A 21314-nucleotide genomic window follows, 5' to 3' on the forward strand; every position below is an offset into this window, starting at 1 on the left:
GCCTGGCGGCAAAAGAATGCTTGCGGTATGCTCTGGCTCTGCGAGCACTTTGCATCCACTCTGAGGCCAGGGACTTTAGCAGCCTTCCCAGGAACCTGGATGTTGAGGTGTTCGCGCATGAGCGGGCTGTGGAGACATTGTGGGGAGCGGGCCTGTTTTCTGGTTGGGAAGATTGAATTCAGAGAGTGCTGGGGGGCTTGCTAAAAGGTCACATCTGTTAGTTGGACTAGAGCCAGGTTTCTGGACTCTCTGCCCAGTGCTCTGCCTGCGTACTATTTCTTTACAATTTTTTATTCCCGTGTGAAAGCTAACACGGTAACACAAAAACATGGGTGCAGGTTAATGAATAATTATCAAGCAGACACCACATAGCCCCCCTGCTTTTGCCCCAGTGGTGACCAGCATCCTAGCTTTTTTTTTTTTTAAATTTTACTTATTTATTCATGAGAGACACAGAGCATGAGAGAGACAGAGAGAGAGAGAGAGAGAGAGAGAGAGAGGGAGAGAGGCAGACACAGGCCAAGGGAGAAGCAGGCTCCATGTAGGGAACCCGACGTGGGACTTGATCCTGGGTCTCTAGGATCACACCCTGGGCTGAAGGCAGCGCTAAACCGCTGGGCCACTGGAGCTGCCCAGCATCCTAGCTTTTTGTGGGACTCTCCTTTATTCTGTCTGGCGTGACCACCTCTGTGGGCCTCTGTACGTGTGAAAGTTGGGTTTTGCCTTTCCCGGAATCGTGTAGGTTGAACGATGGTGTGTGCAGCCGCGTGCAGCCCTTTGAGCCTGGCGTCTGCTCGGCACGTTAGCCTGAGTTCCTTCCATCTGGTTGTGTGCACCCGTACGTTGTTGCATGTTACCGGGGAGGAGCAGTGTTCTGGGGTACGCCTGTTGGTGGACAGCTGGATTGTTTGCAGATTTGGGGGGATTACGAATAAAGCCCTAACAGACGTTTGCGCAGAGTCTTTATGAGGCGTGGTGGTTTCATTTCTCCCATGTAACTGCCCAGGGGTAGGATTGCTGGGTCCCTGATCACCAGACACTTGGTGTCTGTCTGGCTTTCATCTTAACCATCCCGGTCAGTGTGTAGTTAGCGGACCCTGGGGGTTTTAACTTAAATTTTCCTGATGGCTAGTGACCTCCAACAGTTTTTCATGTGCTCACGGGCCATTCGTATATCAACTTTTGTGAAGTGCTCTCAAGTCTTTTGTCTGCTTTTCTCTTGGGTTGACTGGCTCTTTCTTGTTTCTTTGTGGTATTCCTTTATATATTCTGGACACTGGTTTTCATTGGACTGTTTCTGACTTTGAATGGTGATGTGGAAATTCATGAGTGAGAATAGCAGGTGTGCTCTTTCAGGTATCCCTCACTGGTGCCTAGGGTCCTCTTGAGAAGTTTGTGGGGCACGTAGTTCACAGTGACACTGTGATCTGGGCTCCTAGCTCCTCGGTGGCCCTCCTCGTTGTAACCACACAGCCCGGTTTGGAATCCCAGCTCTGTGACTTCCTGGCAGTGGGACTGGGGGCCACGAGACTTTGATTCTCTGAGGCTCTGTGTCCCTGTCTGTCACCTCTGGTAGCACTGCCTGCCTCACAGGGTGGTGGCAGGGAAGTGCGTGGCCTCCCACGTGCGGCGTACCAGGCACAGACCGGTGGGCCGCACTGTTGCTGCCCACATGTTGATGTGGCTGTGCCATACATAGCTCATGTGTGGAGGCTGCTGACTTTTTACTAACAAGACTCGTATTTTCTCCTGCAGGTCTCCCGGGCTCTTTGAGGACTCGGAGTTGCTTGGAGGCTGATTCTGGTAGGTTCACAGCTGTCCCCACTCATTGCCTCCAGCAGACTCATGTGGCTGGGACCTTCTCGTGGGTGGGATCAGGAATTTCTGGGGAAGCAGAGATTCCTCCTGGTGGATGTGGTTGGCGGCCCAGTGTGACCTTGTGGGGTGGGATCTGGCACCGTAGTTGCCCAGGGTGGGGAATGGTTGGGGCACTTGGGGTCCCCTGGGGACGGGTTATGATGCCTGAGAGAAGGGGCAGTTCCTGACAGTGTAGATGTGGGATGGTGGGTTTTCTCTGTCTCTGGGGTTCATGGGCACATTGCTGTTGTGCTCTGAGGGTCGCTGCAGGCTTGGGAATGGACGGGCCTGTGGAAAGGCCCTGGTGTTGGGGTGGCAGGTATTGGAGGACGTCCTCGGGCTAGACATCCGTGTGCCAACGTGGCCGCCATACCAGTGTTCCAAGCCCCAGCACTGCCACTTTGATGCTGGGCACCCAGGGCAGGTCACTTCATCTCTCTAGGCCTCCATTTCTCCACCTGTCAAGTAGGGGCGCCATCCGTACCACCTCATAGCATGGCAGTGATGGTTAAATGAGCTGATACAGGACAGAGCCTGGCATGGTGTGGGTGCTCCAGAAGCTTGTACCGCGGCTAGTGCTTTCCAGGTGTCGCCCATTTTGTGGGTCTCACAGTAATGCTCCCAAACGGGCTGCTTTCCGCATTTTACAAACCAGGAAACGAGGCACAGATGGGTCACCTGTCCCATATCTCAGCTAGAAGCTAAGAGCTGGGGCTTGAACCCTTTGTCGACCCTCCCAGGGAACCTGGCATATTCTTCCAACATGCTCATTTGGCAGCAAGCAGAGTAAGGCCCATAATGGGTAGGCCTGTGCCCACTGCCCGCATCTCCACCTGGTACATTGGATGGCTGGGGCTCTCCACCAGGGGGGTGGGGTAGGGGTCATACGGGCACTGGCGGGGTTTGGAAACCTCAGCGGGGAGGGAAGGCAGTCCAGGAGTGGGTCACGCGTGGTGGACAAAAGCTTGGAGCCAGGAATTCGGACATTGGTCTGGCTGGCACACAGTGTCGTTTATATCACATTGATTTTTAACTAGGAGAGGCATGGTGCTCCTGGGCAGGGACTCTGGAGTCTGGCTGTCTGCGTGCCAATCTCTCTTGGCCACTTATTATCTCTGTGACCCTAGCCATGGCTCTCTGTCACCCTGTGCCTCAGTTTTCCTACCTATGAAGTGGGGATATACCCAAATCTCTTCTCCCACAACCCCACAGGACTAATGATGAGTGGATTGTTGCTAAGATTTCTGTGTTTTTGTAATTTTTTTTTAAGCAGCTGGGAGACCTGTAGTGGAGGGAGCTACATCCACGGCCCCCTCTCCCCATGCCTGATCCCCATCCCTGGAGTCATGGGGCTTGGCTGGGGGAGGACAGACTACTGACCCAGGCCTGGCAACACCAAGGCCATGTCCTGGGAGACCCTGGTGGGCAAGCCAAGGATGCTCTATTCTCCTGCCTAAGAGTTGAAAGATTTGGAGAACTAGTGGAGGATGCCTCCCAGAGGGGCTGTGGGGAGGGGGTCCTGGGTCACAAGGTGAGCACCCAGCCCCAGCCCATGCCCTGGAGGAAGGGGTGGTCAGTGAGGGTGGCCTCATAAGTGGCAGCTAGGCCCCTTCCTGGCTCCATGGTTCCGTGACACTGAGTACAAGTCAGCGTGGTGGGGCGTGCATTTCTGTGAGCATGTGGTGCTTAGCAGGTAGTAAGTGCTTGTTCACTGCTCCCTGGGTCGTTCTTTACCTCTTACTGACAGAGCTGTTCCTCTGGGAGTGAAGAGGGGATGTCAGCCTGGCCTGGCCCCAAGGAGGGTTTGAGGGGGGCTGAGCCACTGGCAGAGCCCCAGCCTGACCAGCAGCTTCCATGGCAGGGCTGAGATCAAGCACTTTGTGCTTCTCTGGGTTTCTTTTTTTTTTTTTTTTTTTAAAGTTTAATTTTTATTTATGATAGTCACAGAGAGAGAGAGAGAGGCACAGAGACACAGGCAGAGGGAGAAGCAGGCTCCATGCACCGGGAGCCCGATGTGGGACTCGATCCCGGGTCTCCAGGATCGCACCCTGGGCCAAAGGCAGGCGCCAAACCGCTGCGCCACCCAGGGATCCCGCTTCTCTGGGTTTCAAAGCACCTCTCACCTTTGCCCCCTCTCCCCCCATCAAAGCCATACTGGGTGCAGGTGGGGACCTGGGAGGAATAGCCAGGGTTGCCTGTGCATCCCCATTCTGCATAGGGGTAAACTGAGGCTGAGAAGCAAGCAGAGGGTGTTCCAGCCCTTGTCCCTGACTGACACCCAGCCTGAAGCTGATGTCCTGGCTTCCCTGGTGGTTCTGCAGTGGGTAGGCCTCCCACAGACCTGGGCATGAATCCACTCCCAAGCCTCAGTTTTCTCATCTGCCAGATGGGTGTCCTACAGGGCTGTTGAGGGGATTGCTGGCCCCATAACAGGGCTCAGCACGTTCTGGCTCAGGCCTGGCTGCTGTTGAGAGGTTTTCCTCCTCTTCAGAAGACGTTCACTCACGAGAGTGATTATTTCTAAAGCACCTACTGTGTGCCAGGTGCTGTTTCAGGTGGTGGAGATGGAGCTGTGTGTTGGGTGGATGAGCACTCCGTCCTCCCTGGATGAGCAGGTAGTAAGCACGTTACATACACACAGTGTGTCCTGTGGTGGTGGTGGGGGGGCGCAGGTGTGAAGAGCCAGCAGGAAAGGGGTTTTTTGGAAGGGCGTGTGTGGCTGGGGGTTGCAGTTTCTAATGGCTGGTAGACAGGGTAGTCCTACTTGAGAAGGTGGCATTGGAGCAGAGACCTGCAGGAGGGGAGGAAGGGAGCATGCAGGTCTCTGGAGGAAGGGTGTCCCGGGCAGAGGGAACATCTCATGGAAGGGCTCTGAGGCTGTGTGGAATGGGGTTCTTGGTTTGCAGGAGACTTGTGAAGTGGGGGGGTCTTCTTGGGGCAGGGGTCTCTCCCTTGCCGCCCACCCCCTGGGAGGCTAGAGGGATAAACAGGCTTGTAGGTTGCCTGTTTCCTGAGCCAGGCCCTCCCCTGGGCCCCAAGCAGTGAGTCTCATCATGGAGGTGGAGAGATGTGGGCATCACTGGAGGTATCCCCCAAAGGTGATGAGTCTAGCCAGGTTTGGGTGCTTCTGAGGTTGAAGGGAGACAGCCTTGCCCCCGGGGGCTAAGGGGCAGGGGAGGTCCCCTTCCTCCTCCTCCTCTGCCTCCTGGGCCTCCATCAATCTGCCTTACTGGCCTAATGGGGAACCTTCCTCCTATGGCTGAGTTATCTGCTTGTCATGCCGTAGCCCACCCGAGGACGATAAAAGGGCTTTTTGTCTGCAAGCACTTAGCTTCCTCCTCTGGGGCGATCCATCATGCCTGAGGAGGGAGGGAGGCAGACAGATGGGGGAGGGGGCAGAGGGGGTCCCAGGAGCCCCCCCCTGCAGGATCCAAGTGGCTCCTCGGCCTAGAGACTTGGCCTGTCTGGGGACAGGCAGGGATAGCTGGGAGGGGGCCACGGAAGGGCATGGAGGCAGAGCGACAAATGGAGACAGGGATGCCGTGTGGACCCTTGCCCCACAACTCCGTGTTGGCAGCTTGGGGGCCTTTCTGAGACCCTCACCTGGGGTGGTCTAGGGGGGTCAGAGCTGGGGGGTGGGGGAGTGGGCATTTCTGAAATAAGAGGTAGCCCACGAGATGGGTGGAGGCCAAGGAGGACCTGTGTCCGAGATGGTAATATAACAGCTGCAGCAAACATCGCGGCTCTCACGTCGCCTGAGACCCCCCCTTCTAAGCACCTCATGGGATTATCTCATTTAATCCTGAGAGCCACCCCATGAAATGGGGACCGTTGTTGTTCTGTTCTATAGGTGAGGAAATCAAGGCTCAAGCAAGGTGTTGGGAGGTCCCCAAGCATGAAAGCCGCAGAGGGAGGGTTTGAACTTGGGGAGCCCGGCTCTGGAATCTTTGTGCTGGTGCATGTCACTGGAGGAGGTGGCATTTGGTTTGCGTGCCCCTGAGCCAGGTGTAGGGGTTGACCCTGGTGGCCGGGGGAGGGGGCCTTTCGGCATCCTAGGTGGAGGAGCTGTAGGATCCCTGGTGCAGTGAGTGGGTGGGGCTTGCCAGGTAGCTCATGGTGGTGTAGAGATTGGGTGGGGGGGGGGGGGGGTATGGGTGGAGGCTGAAAGCAGATGAGGGACTGGGGTAGCCAGGCTTTCTGGGTACCCTGGGGAGGAAGATCTGGACCCAGCAACCTGCAGGCAGACAAGTGTCCAGGTGTGTATGTTGGGAGGCTGGGCGGAAGGTTGGAGGGGGCTCAGCCGTGCAGGATCACACCTCTTGGAACTCCTGTTGGTCCCACTTGGGCGGTGGGTCCACTAGCTTTGTCCCTGGCTGGCCGGGGTCCCTGTCCCTCCACTGGGTGGAGGAAGTGATGTCTGGGGGTTCTCTGCCTTGGGCTAGCTGTCCTTCCTCCTTTCCTTCCTTCCCCCTCTTCCCCACCCCCTTCACTCCATTCCTCTCCATCTCTCCCTCCCCTTCCTCCCTCCATAACCCCCTCCTACTTTCCTCCCCTTCCCACAACCCCCCTCCTTTTCCCCACAGGCCACCCTCAAATGACAGCAATTAATGGTGCCTCTGATGGCGGGCTGGGAGGACGAGGCTGACAGTTGAGCGTGTCTGCCTGTGGCTGGCCCTCTAATCGGGCCCCGGGGACGCCCCCTCCTGCCATGGCTCCCAGGCGCCGCCTGCCCGCTCCATCACTCACACGGTAGCAGGGAGCAGGGGCCGCCCTTGGCGGGCAGTCGCGTGTGAGCTGGTGAGGAAGCTACCCCCCCACCCAGTCCCTGTCATCCTTTTATTATTATCTTTTTTCTTTTCTAAATGGGGGGCTCTGGGGTGACCCTTGTCCTACCCCAGTTAATGTGCATGTGATGGCCAGGCCACCGACATGCCCTCCTCCCCCGGGACATCCTCTCTGCTGGCCAGCTCCTGTCCCCAAATGACCTCTTGGGTACTGTGCCGCCCTCAGGGCCAGCCCCTTCCCACAGGGCCCCCCTTCTTTTGTGTCTGCTCTCTTGGGTGGAGTCGAGGAGCCTTGTCCTGTTCTGGACGCTGGGCATCAGTTAAATGCTGCAACCCTGGCAGCCAGGAGCCTTCAGTGGTGGGGGTCACTACCCAGACCTGGCGTCTTAGCTGGTTGTGGGTCTTGTGTGTGTTGTGGGGTGGGGGCAAGAACCCTGGCCGGTCCTGTCCACACTGGGCCTGGCGCTTGCTCATTCATCATTTTGCAGCAGCAATAATGAGGCCCCTGCTGTATGCCACAGCCTGCAGCTGGTGCTTTTCACCTCGGTTCATTTTATTCTACAATAACTCTCTGAGGAGAGTGCTATTTATAATGCTGCTTTTGTAGAGGGGGAGCCTGACAGGCAAGAGGCAAAGTGATTTGCCCTAAATGACCCAGCAAGGAAGGGATAAATCTGGGATGCAACCGTGACCTTCCTTGTTCAGGGCTCATAATTCAGGGCCATGAGGGCAACTTGGATGTACAGTGAGGGAAACAGCAGACCTGACTGGGAAGTGGGGAAGGAGCGCTGGGGGCACCTAAGTGGGGTTAGTGGTGTTGATTTATACATGTGTCTTTCTCTGTTGTGGTTAACAAAAATCAGCCTTATTGAGACATGATTAACCTGGAGTATAAGACACACCCATTTTAAGGCTTCACTTCTGTTAAGTCCAGACGACTGAAAACACTCACATAACAACCACAACAATCAAGATATGGAGTGTTTCCATCTACCCCAACAGAATCCCCATTCCCCCCACCAGAAGCACCCACTGATCTGCCACCGCAGAAGCTCTAGAATCTTCTAGATTTTTCAGAATAAAATGATAAAGAATGCATTTTTTAGTGTGTTTTGCTTCTTTCTGCATGTTTCTGAGATTCATCTGTGTCTTGGGACGTACCAGTAAGTCCTTTTTTATTGCTGAGTAATAATAGCCCACATGTGAATGTGCTGCAGCTCATTTATCCCTTCATGAGTTATGGGCATAGAGGTTGTTTCCAGTTTGGGACTCTTGGGAATAAAGCTAGCAAGTCTTTATGCCTTCAACTGCTTTTTCTTCCCTTACTGCATTGGTAGAGACCCAGGGCTATGCTGGGTGGCAGCAGTTGGGTGTTTAGGGTTAGCTAGCTGTGGGAGTTGCTCTCTACACTCCCATTTTACAGATGAGTAAACTGAGGGCTCTGAGCAGTTAGGTGACTTATCTGAAGTGTGCTGCGAGAGTTGAGTGCTCTTTTTCCCCCTTGGAGCTGGGGCGTACCAGGCCCATGTGTTGCACTAAGGCCTTTGCTGGTCCAGAGGGTCGAGCCGGGAATTGATGGCTAGGCGGGACAAGAACCACCCCCTCTTCCCCAAGGGTTTCCTCTGCTGCTGAGTGAGGGTGTGGTAGAGGTACCTTGCCTTCCGGGTCAGGCACTGTCTGCTGGCACTGCTGAGCGTGAACGGCAGGCCTTGCGTGATCCCGTTGTCTTGGGCAAAGTCACGCAGGCATTCCGGGAGTTATTTTTGGGGCAAGGCAGGAGCATGACATACGAGAGCCCAGGAATGGGGATGAGGACAAAGAGGGGAGCCTTCTCCTCCTCCTCCCTCACCTGAGGGGTGTTAGCTAAGATGACTTTTCGGGGAAGGAGGCCCGTAAATTAAATAAGCAATCCCGTAAATAAATAAGTAATGAAGTTAGTGGGGTGCCTAATTACATCAAATTCATAATTATGGATGGATGCCTGCCCGATAATTGTACTTGTTTTTAATCTTTGGCTCCAACACGCGTCTCTTTCCATCTGACAGTAATCCCTGCCCCAGCTGGAGGGAGGAGGGAGGCACTGCCTTGCAGGGCTCCCATTGAGCCTGGTGATGGGCCCCCCCTGGTGCCAGGGATCCAGGCAGACTTGTCTTCATCTTGCAGTCAGGTTTAAAAACCTATGCAAGTTTTGTAATCGCTGTAAATGACAGTAATAATAACACAGTTTGTAATAGTAATCCTGTTGCACTTTACATGTTATAATTTAATCTTCCAAAACCCTCTGTAAAGCAGAGATTGTTATCATCCCCATTTTATAGATGAGGAACCCGAGAAACAGAGAGGTTAAGTGACCTGCCTGAGGTCACACAGCCAGTGAGATTCAAACCCAGGCTGTCTATGTTGGGGCCCACGTCCTTCCCATTCTCCTGCCTCAATGTCTGGGTCATCCTGAGTGGGACTTCTGCTGTCTCTGTGCTGGGCGCTTTATGCATTTACTGTTGTTTCCTCAGCACATCCCTTTGAGGGAGATAGATGCTAATTTAGGGTGGCTCAAGGCCTCGCGAGGCTTTAAATGCTAAAAAGATTATGTCATGCTTTCCACGATTGCCATAAATCAAACAGAAACCATTCTGAACCATAAAATAAAAATGTTTGTTTTTCATTTAAAGACAAAGCAAGCCCATTGCTGAATTAAAATGACCTTCTTTCTAGATCTTGTCTTTCCCTTTTGGTGGCTTTGACTTGCTGGCACTGTGGACACTCCTCACCCTGCCAGGGGCTCTGTGTTGATGATCATTAGACCCATTTTCCAGATGATGGAACCAGGCTCCAGGAGGTGGCAGGACCTGAGTGAGGTCATAGTGGGTGGCGCTGGGCTTGCATTCTAACCAGCCCTTCCCCCCTGGCTTGGGGAATGGAGACCACCTCAGTACCTGCTGTGGAGGGGCTGCCTCTCTTGCCTGAGAAGTGAAGGGGGTCCCTGCTATGCTGGGTGGCCATGGTGAGTCCAGTTAGCCGTCTGTCTGATGGGAAGAGGAGACCAGCGGTGCCCATTTCATTCTGGGGATGTGGGGGTGGCTGGGGGCGGTGTTGTTATCACATGCAGTCCATGCAGACCCCGGACCGCCAGCCAGGCTTGACATCTTTTCTTTCACGCTGTTTGCCCTCTGTCTTGGGACATCTGAATTCTGAGCCCTTGGTATGCCTGGGCCTCTCTGGGGGAGTTGTCCTGCAGACTGCAGGGAGGGAACACCCTTTGGTTTCTGGGGAGTGCTCATGCAGCCAGATGGGGCCTGTGTTTTTGGCAGAGGCTGTGGTTTGGGCTGGCCTGGGGCATGCATTCCCCTGTGCTGACTTCAGGTTCTGGGGTTTGGGCTCTCTCCCTGCCCTCTTGCTGCAACCTGGGACACAGAGGAATTGAGGACAGACTCACATGAAGAGTTGTATATCTTCATGGTGCTCTGGGGGATGGAGCAATCTAGAGAGGCTGCCTGGAAGGGCTGGAGCAGGCATGTTGAGCAATAATGAACTTAGCTTGGAGGAATCAGTGTGAGTAAAACACTCCAAACGAGACCTAGCATAGAGCAAATACTGTGTTTATTACCAAAGCTAACATTTCCTGACCATTTGCTTGCCTTAGTGCTATGCGAGGGTTTACCATTGCCACCATCACTGACATTAACTTAATTTCTAATGATTTCTGGCCATTTATTCTATGCCATGCTGTGATCTGAGTGTGTCGTATACGTTCATTCATATGGCAGCCCTGTGAGGTAGGTGCTCTGTTTTATACGTGGGGAAGCTGGGGGCGCAGAGAGGTTAAGTGACTTGCCCAAGGTCATACCGCTGGCAGAGTTGGGATTTGAACCCAGGCAGAGTGACTCTGTGCACCTGCTGTTAATTGTGGGGATTGTGCAGGCGTCACCTGTAGCTACCCCTGAGCCTAGAGCCAGACTAGATCTCTTGGCAGGGCTGCACCACCCATGGGCCAGGCTCCATATGCCACGTAGGGCTCTCAGGCATGCGTCAGCTGTTCTGGCCTGGGCGGGACTGGTCAGGATTTGAGGGGTCTGTTTTCTGCCTCCCTGCAGCCAGGCTGGTGTCCCAGTGGCCTTCTGGGGTGGGGCGGGGTATGTATACACAGCAAACAAGATGCCGGGGCCCCGCCTTGTGGATCCCATGGGCTGAAAGGGAGATCGGCAGTGCACAAAACAAATGTGGTGTTCCAAAATGGGGATATGCTGGCTGTGGGATAATGCAGGGTGGGTGACAACGCTGGTTTTGTGGGGAGGCTCATTTTAGGTCAAGGAATCAAGAGTGGTCTCGATGGAGGTGGCATTGGAACTGGGACCTAGACAACGAGAAGGAAGCAGGCATATGAAAAGAAGAGGAATGAGTGTCCTAGGTGTGGGAATAGTTTGTGCAAAGGCCCTGAGGCCATAATGTTTCAAGAATGTCGAGGAGGCCTACATGGCTGGAATGGAGCTAGGGGCAGCAGGAATGCTTCTCTGGATCTGAGGCTGTTCTATAGACCTCGGAGGTTGGATTCTTTCACATGTAAGGCAGAAACCAAGTTTAAAGGCTTTTGCTTCTCCCGTTTGTTCTTTTGTTCATTGATTAATTTACATTTATTGGGCACATGGAATGTTCTGGACATTGGTAGGCCACTGGGATCAAAATGATGGAAAAAGCAGGCATTGTCCATGCCTTTGAGGAGTTCAGTGTCCAGAGGGAGAGTGTTAGTAAAACAGGTGATACGGATGGTGGTAAGGGTCATGCTGTGGAGTTCAGGCTATCACTGGGGTATAATAAGGTCTGAATTTGTCTGTGGTCAGGACAGGCCTTCTTGGACAAGTGTGTCAATTGAGGGAAGACCCAAAGGTGATTGGTTAGGACTCCTGAGTCGTGGTAGAGTCACACTTAGGCTGGTTTGGGCCACAAGGAGGAATTAATAGGTGCTCACAAGGGCAAGGTTCAGGGTACGACAAGTTCGGGCATGGCTGGATCCAGTGGCTCAAACTGTGCCTTGGGGAAGCTGACTCTGTCTCAGCTCTGCTTCCTTCTGTGTGGGCCTTGTTTATAGGTAGGTTTATGCTACCAGTATAGCCAGCCAGGGGAAGGAGTCATCTGAAGCCCCAAGAGTGCCATTCCTTTCTCTTGTTTGTTATCCTTGCTGAGTGAGACCTTCAGTACTTGTTCAGCTATTTTCAACAGCTATGGGAGGTGGCTGGGGTGGGGGGAGGGGTTGGCCCAAACCAGATGCGATCAAAGAAGGGAATGAGGCAAAAGGGAGGGGTGGGGATTGTGGCTAACTGGCATGCTGGATATTCTGATTTTCTTCTTCAGCTAGAAATCTGGATTTTATGAGCAATGTCTTAATTTTTAAAAAACACTGTGTGTGCCAGAAAGAGCTTCCCTGTTGGCTGCAGCTGGCTGTCATCATTTTGTGGCCTCTGTTTTTAATGATGACTTTCATCTCAAAGTATTTTGCCCTTCATGATCTGGGGGCAGGGTATCCCATGGAATGTAACAGAAAGTCCCAGGGCTTGGGAAGTCACATTTAACGCCTCTGGAGATCCCATTTCTAAAAGTTGGGGCCCAAGGCCCTAGTAGTCCCTGCTAGAGCCCTCCAGTGGAGTTTGAGAGTCTGAGGGCCGTAAATCCTCGGGGTTAGTGACATAAGCTTGGGTACTACATTCCCTGTGTTCTAACCCTTGCCACTTCTAGCTTCCAGACCTGGGCAAGTCGCTTCACCCCTGTTCCTGGGTTTCCCCATCTGTAGAATGGGTCGGCTGTGCTCCTTAGTATTGCCCTAAGGCATAAAGGAGCACATGGAAGCCTGTTTCCCCAGTGCCTGGTGTGTTGGGAGTGTGTGTGTTCCCCTGGGCTGGTATTATCTGTCCTTCCTGGTTTGGGTCCTGAGGTCCAGCTGGCAGAGGCCAGGAGCATTCCCTGACACCTCCTCCTTCCTCTGCTGCTGGGGCGTGGGCTCCCGGGGCCCCAGAACAGGCAGCCATCCGCCAGTTGCTCTGTGCCCTTTGCTGCGGGATGGCATTGCACTTGGACATGAGTGAGCAGTTAGCCCTGCCCACTGCAGCTCACAGCTGCTCTGGGTGGGGGTGGCCCCTTTGTAAAACAAAAACAGCACACAGGAAAAGAGCCCTATGGGACACGGCTTCTGTAGGTGGATGAAATGGTGGAGAAGGAAGGGTGCATCTTGGTCTGGCAAAGTCTCCTCCGTTCTGGGGCCAAGGCTGTGGCCCGTTTTGGCCTCCCTTTCAAGGAGGTCCATTTTGTGCAAGCCTTTTGGCGAGTGGCTCAGGGAAGGGGGGTCTCAGGGACCCCCTCTCTCAGGGAAGGTGGTCTGGGTTCCTCACTGTCTGCTTTTAGCTGGCTTCAGCCTCAAGAGGGCCGGCTGTGGAGTCCCTGGGGGGGATTCCTTGAGAGGCCCATGGGCCTGTCCCTGCACCTTCCGGCCTGGTTCCCTGGACTCAGTGCAGAAGGGAGAGGGGAGGCCCAGCACGTTGCTGAGCAAAGCATCTGATGCTGCGGAATCCAGTCTTGATCACGTAGTGGGTTGAGTTGTGTCTGCTTGGGTCCTGTAAATGTGACCTTGTTTGGACAGAGGGTCTTTGCAGATGCGATCAAGTCGAGCGTCTTGAGATGAGATCATCCTAGATTACGATGGGCCCAAAGTCTGACGACAGAAGTCCTTAAAAGAGAAGATACACAGAGAAGGCCCTTTGAAGATGGGAGCAGAGACAACGAGCAGAGGACCGCCCGGGGCCACCATAAGCTGGATGAGGTGAGGCAGGATCCTCCCCAGAGCCTGGATTTTGGGCTCCTGGCCTCCAGAGCTGTGAGAGAATAAATAGCTCTTGCTTTGAGCTATCCCCCCGCCCCCAGGTTTGTTGTAGTTTGTTTCAGCTGCCCTCGGACACCGATGCAGTTTTGTGAATTTTAAAGGCCTGTGTGTGGCCTCCTAGGCCTTGTACGTCTGCACCCTGGGACCCTCACCGGCCATCCCAGCCACGGTGGCCTCCTGGCTGCAGGGCCTTTGCTCTAGCTGTTTCCTCTGCCTGGCACCCTGTTTGCTGAGAAGTTTCCACATCTGTCTGTCTTCTCCAGCCAGGCTGCTGCTGAATGGCCACCACTTCAGAAACCATTTGTTACGTGAATTACATCACATCTTCATCTGCTGTTGACTCCTGACCTCTTCCCGTGTTGGCTTCACGAGGGCAGGGGTCTTTGTCTTCAACTCCTCTGTCTGCCCAGTCACCTTGGTGGACAGTAGGGCCTCTGTATGTGTTTGTTGGGTGGCAGACTGGGGTCAGAGGCTCTTAGCTTATTGAACAGAGGTAAAACTCACATCATGTAAAATTAACCATTTTAAAGCAAACAATTCATTGTTTTTTTTTTTTTTTTTAATTCGCAAGTGATGTTGAACACAACCAATACCTTCCTCTAGTTCTAAAATATTTTCATCACCTTCTAGAGGAGACCCAGAAGCCATTTTCAGCCATTCCTGCATTTCTCCTACCCGCGGCCCCTGGAGACCACCTGCTTTCTCGTGTCTGTGGACCTGCCTGTTCTGGAAATTTTATATCAGTGGCATCACACAATATGTGACCTTTTGTGTATGACCTCATGCATGGAGTGTCATGTTTTTGAGACTCCCTCACGTTGTGGCAGGTGTCACGGCTTCCTTCCTTTTTATGACTGCGTCCTCCTGTCCCATTGTGCGGGCTCTGAGTGCTGGGTTGCGGGATAGGAGAAGGAATGTGGGAACAGGCTCATGTCTCTAGCTCTTGTTCGTTCGTTCTTTCTTTCTTTCTTTCTTTCTTTCTTTCTTTCTTTCTTTCTTTCTTCTTTCTTTTCTTTCTTTCTTTCTTTCTTTCTTTCTTTCTTTCTTTCTTTCTTTCTTTCTTTCTCTTTCTTTCTTTCTTTCTTTCTTTCTTTCTTTCTTTCTTTCTTTCTTTCTTTCTTTCTTTTTTTATATTTATTAGAGAGAGAGAGAGAGAGAGCGCACGCACAAGCAGGGGGAGCAGCAGACAGAGGGAGAAGCAGGCTCCCTGCTGAGCAAGGAGCCTGATGTGGGGCTCCATCCCAGGACTCTGAGATCATGACCTGAGCTGAAGGCAGATGCCCAATCAGCCGAGCCCCCCAGGCACCCCTTTCTCTTGCTCTTTCTTTCTCTTCCCTCAGCTCCAATTCTGCTTCTGTGGGGAGGGAGGAAGTGTATGGGGGGGTCCCTTCCACTGGGGCCAGATCCTGTGGTTCCCTGAGCCCCGCAGCAGGTATGGTTTCTGTTGACCCTGAGAGAGGCAGCAGGCAGCATGCCCCCATTTCACAGCCAAGCAGAGCAATGCCTGCAGAGAGTCCTTCCTGCCTCCTCTCGGGGACCCCTTTGCCTCTCCAACTATGCCTCCATGGCTTCCACCAAAGCGTGTCTTGTTAAATTCTTCACTGATCTTTCCCGGTGTGCAAAGCTTTGTCTCGCAGACAGGTTCCTGGGGACAGTCTCTGTCAGAGGCTTGGGAGAATGAGGTGTTCCTTTGCCAGGCAGTGGACCTCTTGCTAACTTACTCTGAACGTAAGCTCAGGTTCTTTTGTCTAGAGGGACCTGCATGTCACCGTTTCTGGTTGGTGATGATTTGCCATGTTCATGAAGTCACTCAACAAATTGTCCATGGCCCAGCATCTCGGGCACAAGACGAAGAAGTGACCGTGGAATGACACGGCCCAGCGTTGAACCTGCCACAAGCATAAATAGCTCTGGTGGGGGTGTGGATGCGTTCCTCCTGGTTCCCGGGCCAGCTTCTGTGAAGGTTTGGGTCCAAGCCTGTGTCCAAAACAAACAGAAAAGAACAAAAGGAACCTGTGAGTCCTGCTGCTGCTGCTGCTGCTTCAGGCTCTGCTTCCTGGCTGTGTTTTGGTGGGGCTGGTTTCACCCGTTCCTGGGTTTTGTGATCTGACGGTTACAATGAGAGCCAACAGGCAGGAGACAGCCGCCAGATCTGGGGAGTAAAAAAGTGGCTTTGTATTGCCTATCTCTCTCTGTGGCTCAGCTTCCCCATCTTCGAGGCTGTGGAGGAGTGAGGTCCCCATCGTGGCTTTCAGGGCAGGTCCTAGCAGCCCTCCCCTAACACTCTAAGGGAGTTGCCTTGGGAAAGGCAGGAGGGTGAGTTGACAAAAGTCAACACCATATGGCCCCTGTAGGGCCTCTTTACTGGTCTCCTGGCAGCCACGCTGACCCCCTCGCTAGGCCAGTGGCCATAGGCCTTCGTCTCTTGTAAATCTGATCTGCCCCAGACCCTCTGTAGCTCCTTATGGACTGTACCACGTGGCAGGATGAGTGCGGGCCAGGCTTGCCCTTTTCAAACCCAAGCCCAGCCACTTTCCAGCTGTATGACCTTGGGCAGCCTGCTTAACCTCTTTGGGCCCATTCCCTTCTCTGTGTTTTGGGGTTCAGAAGTGCACTGGCCTTTTGTCAGGCTGTGGCAAGGACAGATGAGCTCACAGGTGAAGTGCCCTATGCAGTGCTGGGCACCTTGTATGCTGCCTCCAGGGTCATCGTCATGATTGCCCTTGGGAGCCTTTCCAGTCTGCGGAGTTAAGTGACCTGCCCAGTGTCTTGTTGACCTACTTCCCCCTCTGCTCCTGTTACCCCCTGACCTCATCTCTCTCTGCCTCACTGTATCTACTCCAGCCTCCTCTCTGCTTCTGCAACACGCTGGACGTGGTCCCGCCTCCAGACCTTGGCTGTGCTTCCTGCCTACAGCGTCCTGCCCCACATCCCCGGGGAACCCCCTTCCCTCCCCTAGTCGTCCCTGGGGATGCCATCTTGGGCAAATGTCCTGGGGCCTCGAGTTCTGGTTGCTAGGGGGCGGGGGCGTGAATCTGGAGACCCCCCAGGGGATCCAGCCGCTTCCCTTGGTGGCCACCGCAGGGAGTACTGTGGGAAGCAGAGCCCAGCCTGCCCCTGCTACAGATGGGAAGTTGACACCCAGAGGAGCTCAGACTTGTTTCTGAGTCATACAGCCGGTTGCGGCCAAGGTTCAGACCCCTGGCTGACCACCAGAGCATCCATTTTGGCCCGTGTGCGTGTGTGTGTGCGTGTGCATGCGTGTGTGTGTGGGGGGGGGGTTGGCTTTGTTCACCCTCTGGGCCTGTCACCGAGATGACCCTCGTTCAGAATACCAATGCGAGGGGGTCATGTTTGCTTTTCCTGCGATTACAAGTAGGGCAGAAATATTTTTGAGGCAGAGCCTGCTCCTCCGCCATGTCACTCTGGAGGCCTGGAGGCCAAGGAGGAACCCGGCCCGGCTCTGGTTCCCGGCCAGGCCCTCCGGGGAGGAGGCGGGCAGGTCCGGCTCCCGGGAGGACGGGTCCGGCCGGGAGGAAGCCCGTTGAAGTAGGAGAATTCGGGCCGGGAGCTCGCTTTCGCCCGCGAGGAGGGAATAGTGAAGAGGTTTTTCTACCAAGCTATAAAAAGGCCTCCCAGCGTTTCAGCTCCTGAGTGTCGGCTGGAAGCCCGCCAGGGTTACCATGGCGATGAGGAATTATTACTTACTGCCAAGGCTGGGAGAAAAAGCGAGTACTTTTGGCTTCCGAACAAGAGGAGTGGACTTATGTAATTCTCTGTGTTTATAGGCCCGGAGTGGCAGGAGGCGAGGAGGGACCGCGGAGGCCCGGCACCAAGCTCTGGCCCCGCTGCGGGGTCGGCGGCCGGGGCTCGTGCCTGGTGGGCCTGGGGCTGCGGGCCGGGTGGGGGGCAGCGGGCCGGGGGAGGGGGCGCGTGGGGCCGGGCCTGGCCGCGGGGCCTCCTCGGCCGGGCGCCGTAGTCTCGCGGGAAGGCGAGCGGCCGCTTTCCGCGTCGGTCCCGCAGGAAGGATGGCTTTGATGTTGGACACCGGGTGTCTTCTGGAAGCCAACAGAACAGTCTGTGTGTGTGGACTCCACTGACCCACTTGCTGGCACATTTTACTTCTTTTTCTTTTTCTTTCTTTCTTTCTTTTTTTTTTTTGTGGGAGAGTTACTTCAAGTTGTGTTGGGAGCTGACGTGAGTGGAAGGCTGGTCATGTGCTCTGGTAAGAGAAGTTTCTGGGCTTGGTGGTGGGCAGGGAGTCGCAGAGCGTCCAGGTCGTGGCCCAGGAGGGGTGGGCAAAGACCGGGAGGCACCGGGGCATCTGTCCGGGGGCCGCCGGGCTCACCCTGGCCACGGTGGCCTCAGGTGGCCGGCCCTGTGTCGGGCGGGTGGCGATGGCGGGGTGGCGCTGGGGGACGCAGGGCCGGCGGTCGCAGTGGACCGAGTGGCTGGGGTCCGGAGCAGGGCGCCCTGCGGGAAGGGCTTGTGGCCGCCGTCTGGCCGCCGGGGTGGATGTGCAGGGTGCGGACTGAGCTGCCCGGAACCGGGGTGCACACTTCCTTGCAGGAGAGCGGGCAGGGCCGAGGGATCGGGGTGCTCCTGGCGCTGTGGCTGCGGGGTGGGGGTGGGCTGGGGGGCCTCGGGATCTGGGTGATGGGCTCCCTGGCTGCAGGGGGCAGGAGAGGGGAGCCAGGTGCAGGCAGCGCTGCGGCTGCCCCGGCGCCCGCTCCCACCGCGGTGGCGCTTGGCCGGGTGCCCATGTCTGGTTTGAAATCAGCGCCACCAGCCCAGGCTTGCCCAGGGACCTGGCAGCGAGGAACCGGCATAAACACTGGAAAGTTGGAAGGGCTTCCTGAGCTCACAAGGAGCCTTCAGTTGCAGGCACAGGGGATGAGGGAGGGATTTGTCCTGAGGTCTGGGTGCGCCAGGACCGTTGGGAGGTAGCGGATCGTCTCGTGGGGGCCTGGAGCCCAGGCCAGGGAGGGCTGGCTTCCCAAGATGGCATCTCTCATTTGCCATGGACCTGAGTTTGAATCCTGTTTCCATCCCTTTTTTACACTGGGTGGTCTTGCCTCACCTGTGTGAGCCTGTTCCTTTGTCTGTAAAATGGGGCAATAGTTGGGGGGGGGATCACTCAGGCTTTGGGATGAGGTGAGAGAGAGCTGCAGCCTCCTGGTTCCCTCTGGGGCCAGATTACTGGGGTTCACATCCCAGTGAAACACTTCATGGCTGTGTCTGGCCTTGGACAGATTATTTCACGTCTCCGAGCCTCAGTTTTCTTCCATTTGTCTCCACCCCAGAAGTGGTTGTGTGGCTCAAGGTGGCCCCGCGCTGCCCCTTGTGTAAGGTGTGAGGTCACAGAACTCCACTTTCTTGTCCATACAGCGGGAGTGGCTTGCAGGTGCACGGTGGTGGTGGGGAGCCAAGACTTGCCTGAGCAGGGCCCCTGTGGGCTGGTGTGGGGAGGTTCCTTTAGTGTAGACCATAAGCTTGGATTTAAGTTAGCTATACCTTGGGCTTCACCGATATTTCCTTTCTTCTCTGTCGAGAACCCTGTAGATTTGGAAACCACTGTATAGATCACGGGAGGCGGAGAGGGTCCTTCCTCAAGCCCCAGGCTCTGTTTGCATTTGGGCCTGGGCTGGGCGCCCTGGAGCTGTCCCAGTGTGTGCTTGTTTTGCTCCATCCCCCACCAAGCAGGGGCCAGGCACCCCTACTGCCTGGCGTGGCATGGGGGTTGGGCAGGCAGGGCTAGCTCTCCCGCCGAGGGTGGCAGTCATCCTGTGTTTGTAAGTGACACCGGATGCTGGGCTGGTGGCTGGCTCAGGGCTTCTCCTCCTGGGCCAGCAGGAGCCCGCAGGGAGTTCCCCAGGTGTCCAGGCGTTCCACACCAGCTGCCTGCTGTCCGGTTGTCCTCCAGCCTCTCCTGGGGACCTTGGGAAAGCCTCTGTAGCAGGGGGCCCCATGAGTGTCACCTTGCTTGACCTATTTGGGTCAGCCGCAGAGCTGGGTTGTGGGTGTCCCAGCCTTGCCCTGAGGGTTTCAGTGACTTGACGCCCCTCCCATCTGCTCTGAGGTGCAGGTGCATAGTGCTCAACACACACTCATATACACACAAATGAGTGCATGTAAAACCAGTGAGGTCTGAATTAGGTCAATTGTGTCAATGTCAATCTTCTGGTCCTGACATGGGCTTCTCTAGGGACGTTCCCATTGGGGGAGGGTGGCTGAGGATACGCAGGGTCAAGCTTTCTTTTTTCTTATGACTGTCTATGAATCTATAGTGATCTAGGGAGACAAAGAGTAGAGGCTCAAGGCCAGGCTGTCCTGGGTTCGAATTCAGATCTGCCTGTTGGTAGCTGTGTGCATTAGAGCAAGTGGCTTGGCCCCTCCAGGCCTCAGTCCTCATTTGTAAACTGGAGATAACATTTGGTATGTTGTGGGGTGTGAGGGAAGGTGAAATGAGGTGACCACGCAAGGTGTTAAGAAAGGCACTGGTGTGTGCCCAGTGCTGCGCGGGGGGTGCTCTTTGAGTATCATCCCTGATGCGATTACTGTGTTTCTCCCCTCGCTGACTCATTCCACACCTGAGTTGGCTGAGACATGGGAGGGTGCTATATGATCTCTGCTTCTCAGACGAGGACACTGAGGCTTGGGTCAGGTGACCCACCCAAGAGCACAGAGTTTGTAAGGGCTGGGGCTAGACTTGACCTTAGCCAGAGCCTGTGAGCCCTGGTTCCTCTTCTCCTGTCCTTACCTGTAGGCTGGGCTTGGAGGCTGGGATGGGCGGTGTTGGCTAGGCTCATGAACTGTGAAAACCAGAGAGCCCTGACCTCTGGACCGCTCATTCTTCTCACTTCCTGGGCCCTTCCAGAGTCTGCCCCCTCTCAGCCACCTCTGAGGCCTGTGGGGTCACTCCTGTGATAGCCACACTTGCTTCCTCTTTCCTCCTTGCTCTCTGTCCTCTGGGCTGCATTTTTTCCTTTCTTGCTGTTTCCTGTGGCAAGGTACTGGTTTCTCTTGGACCCCTTCGCACCTCCACGGTGGATGTAACTAGCTCACCCTAGAGTGAGCTGGGTTATCCCCAGCTGGTGCTTAAGCATGAGAAATGCGTTTCTGTTCAGCCAAAGCTAATCTGAGGCTAGACACATCTCTGGAGACTCCTGAGAGAGGGCTTACAGATTTTTGTTTCCCTTACAACTGACTAGTAACTGGGCTTGGGCCTTCAAGTGTCCCCAGAGGTCCAGGCAGGGCTTGCTTTATTCCTAAGGATTTGGGAGGGTTCCAGACCATCCCAGGCTGGGGACAGGGTACTGGCAGGCCCTGCTGGGGCTGAGTCGGGAAGGGTGTCCACAATCATGTCCAATAATGGAGGCTGTGTCTGAGGCTCGGGGAGCACCACTCATAGCTCAGGGTCTCAGGTTCTGGGATTTTCTGGGCAGAGCCTGGAGGGCAGGGAGTGGGCTGAGTTGGGGACATTCCAGCCTCATGAGCATCTTGACTGTTTCTTGGAAACTCCGATCATGGTCCTGCCATTGAACCTTTGTACTTGTTGTATGTTCTTCCTGTAACACTCTTGCCTCAGGCCTCTGCTCAAATGTGGCCTTCTGAGCAGGGCCCTGACCTCCCCAAAGTTACTCCTGCCCCCTTGTACCATTGTCACTTGGGATTTATCATGTGTCTATCGCCATGTCCCCCTAACCCCTTCACCCAGGATTTTGTTCCTCTTGGTCACTGCAGTATCTCTAGTGCTGGGCATGTCATAGGTGCTCTGCAAATGATTGTGCCTGACTCAGCATCCCCCA

General features: G+C 54.9%; 1 protein-coding gene across 24 annotated transcripts in view; it reads left to right on the top strand.

Moving 5' to 3' along the window:
• The window catches only part of NCOR2 (nuclear receptor corepressor 2), a 211459-nt gene that overhangs the window by 27371 nt on the left and 162774 nt on the right, over window positions 1–21314 (top strand). For 21 of the 24 annotated variants that reach the window (XM_038574773.1, XM_038574774.1, XM_038574762.1 and 18 more), the window contains exon 1: window positions 17433–17731. The gene's annotated coding sequence lies outside the window, so the exon portion shown is untranslated. Of the gene's footprint in view, window positions 1–1755; window positions 1804–13270; window positions 13447–17048; window positions 17386–17432; window positions 17732–21314 lie in introns of those variants that run through there. The other 3 variants (XM_038574763.1, XM_038574764.1, XM_038574765.1) reach the window with 3 other exon arrangements.

The sequence above is a fragment of the Canis lupus genome, chromosome 26, assembly GCF_011100685.1.
Source record: "Canis lupus familiaris isolate Mischka breed German Shepherd chromosome 26, alternate assembly UU_Cfam_GSD_1.0, whole genome shotgun sequence".
Lineage (NCBI taxonomy): Eukaryota > Metazoa > Chordata > Mammalia > Carnivora > Canidae > Canis > Canis lupus.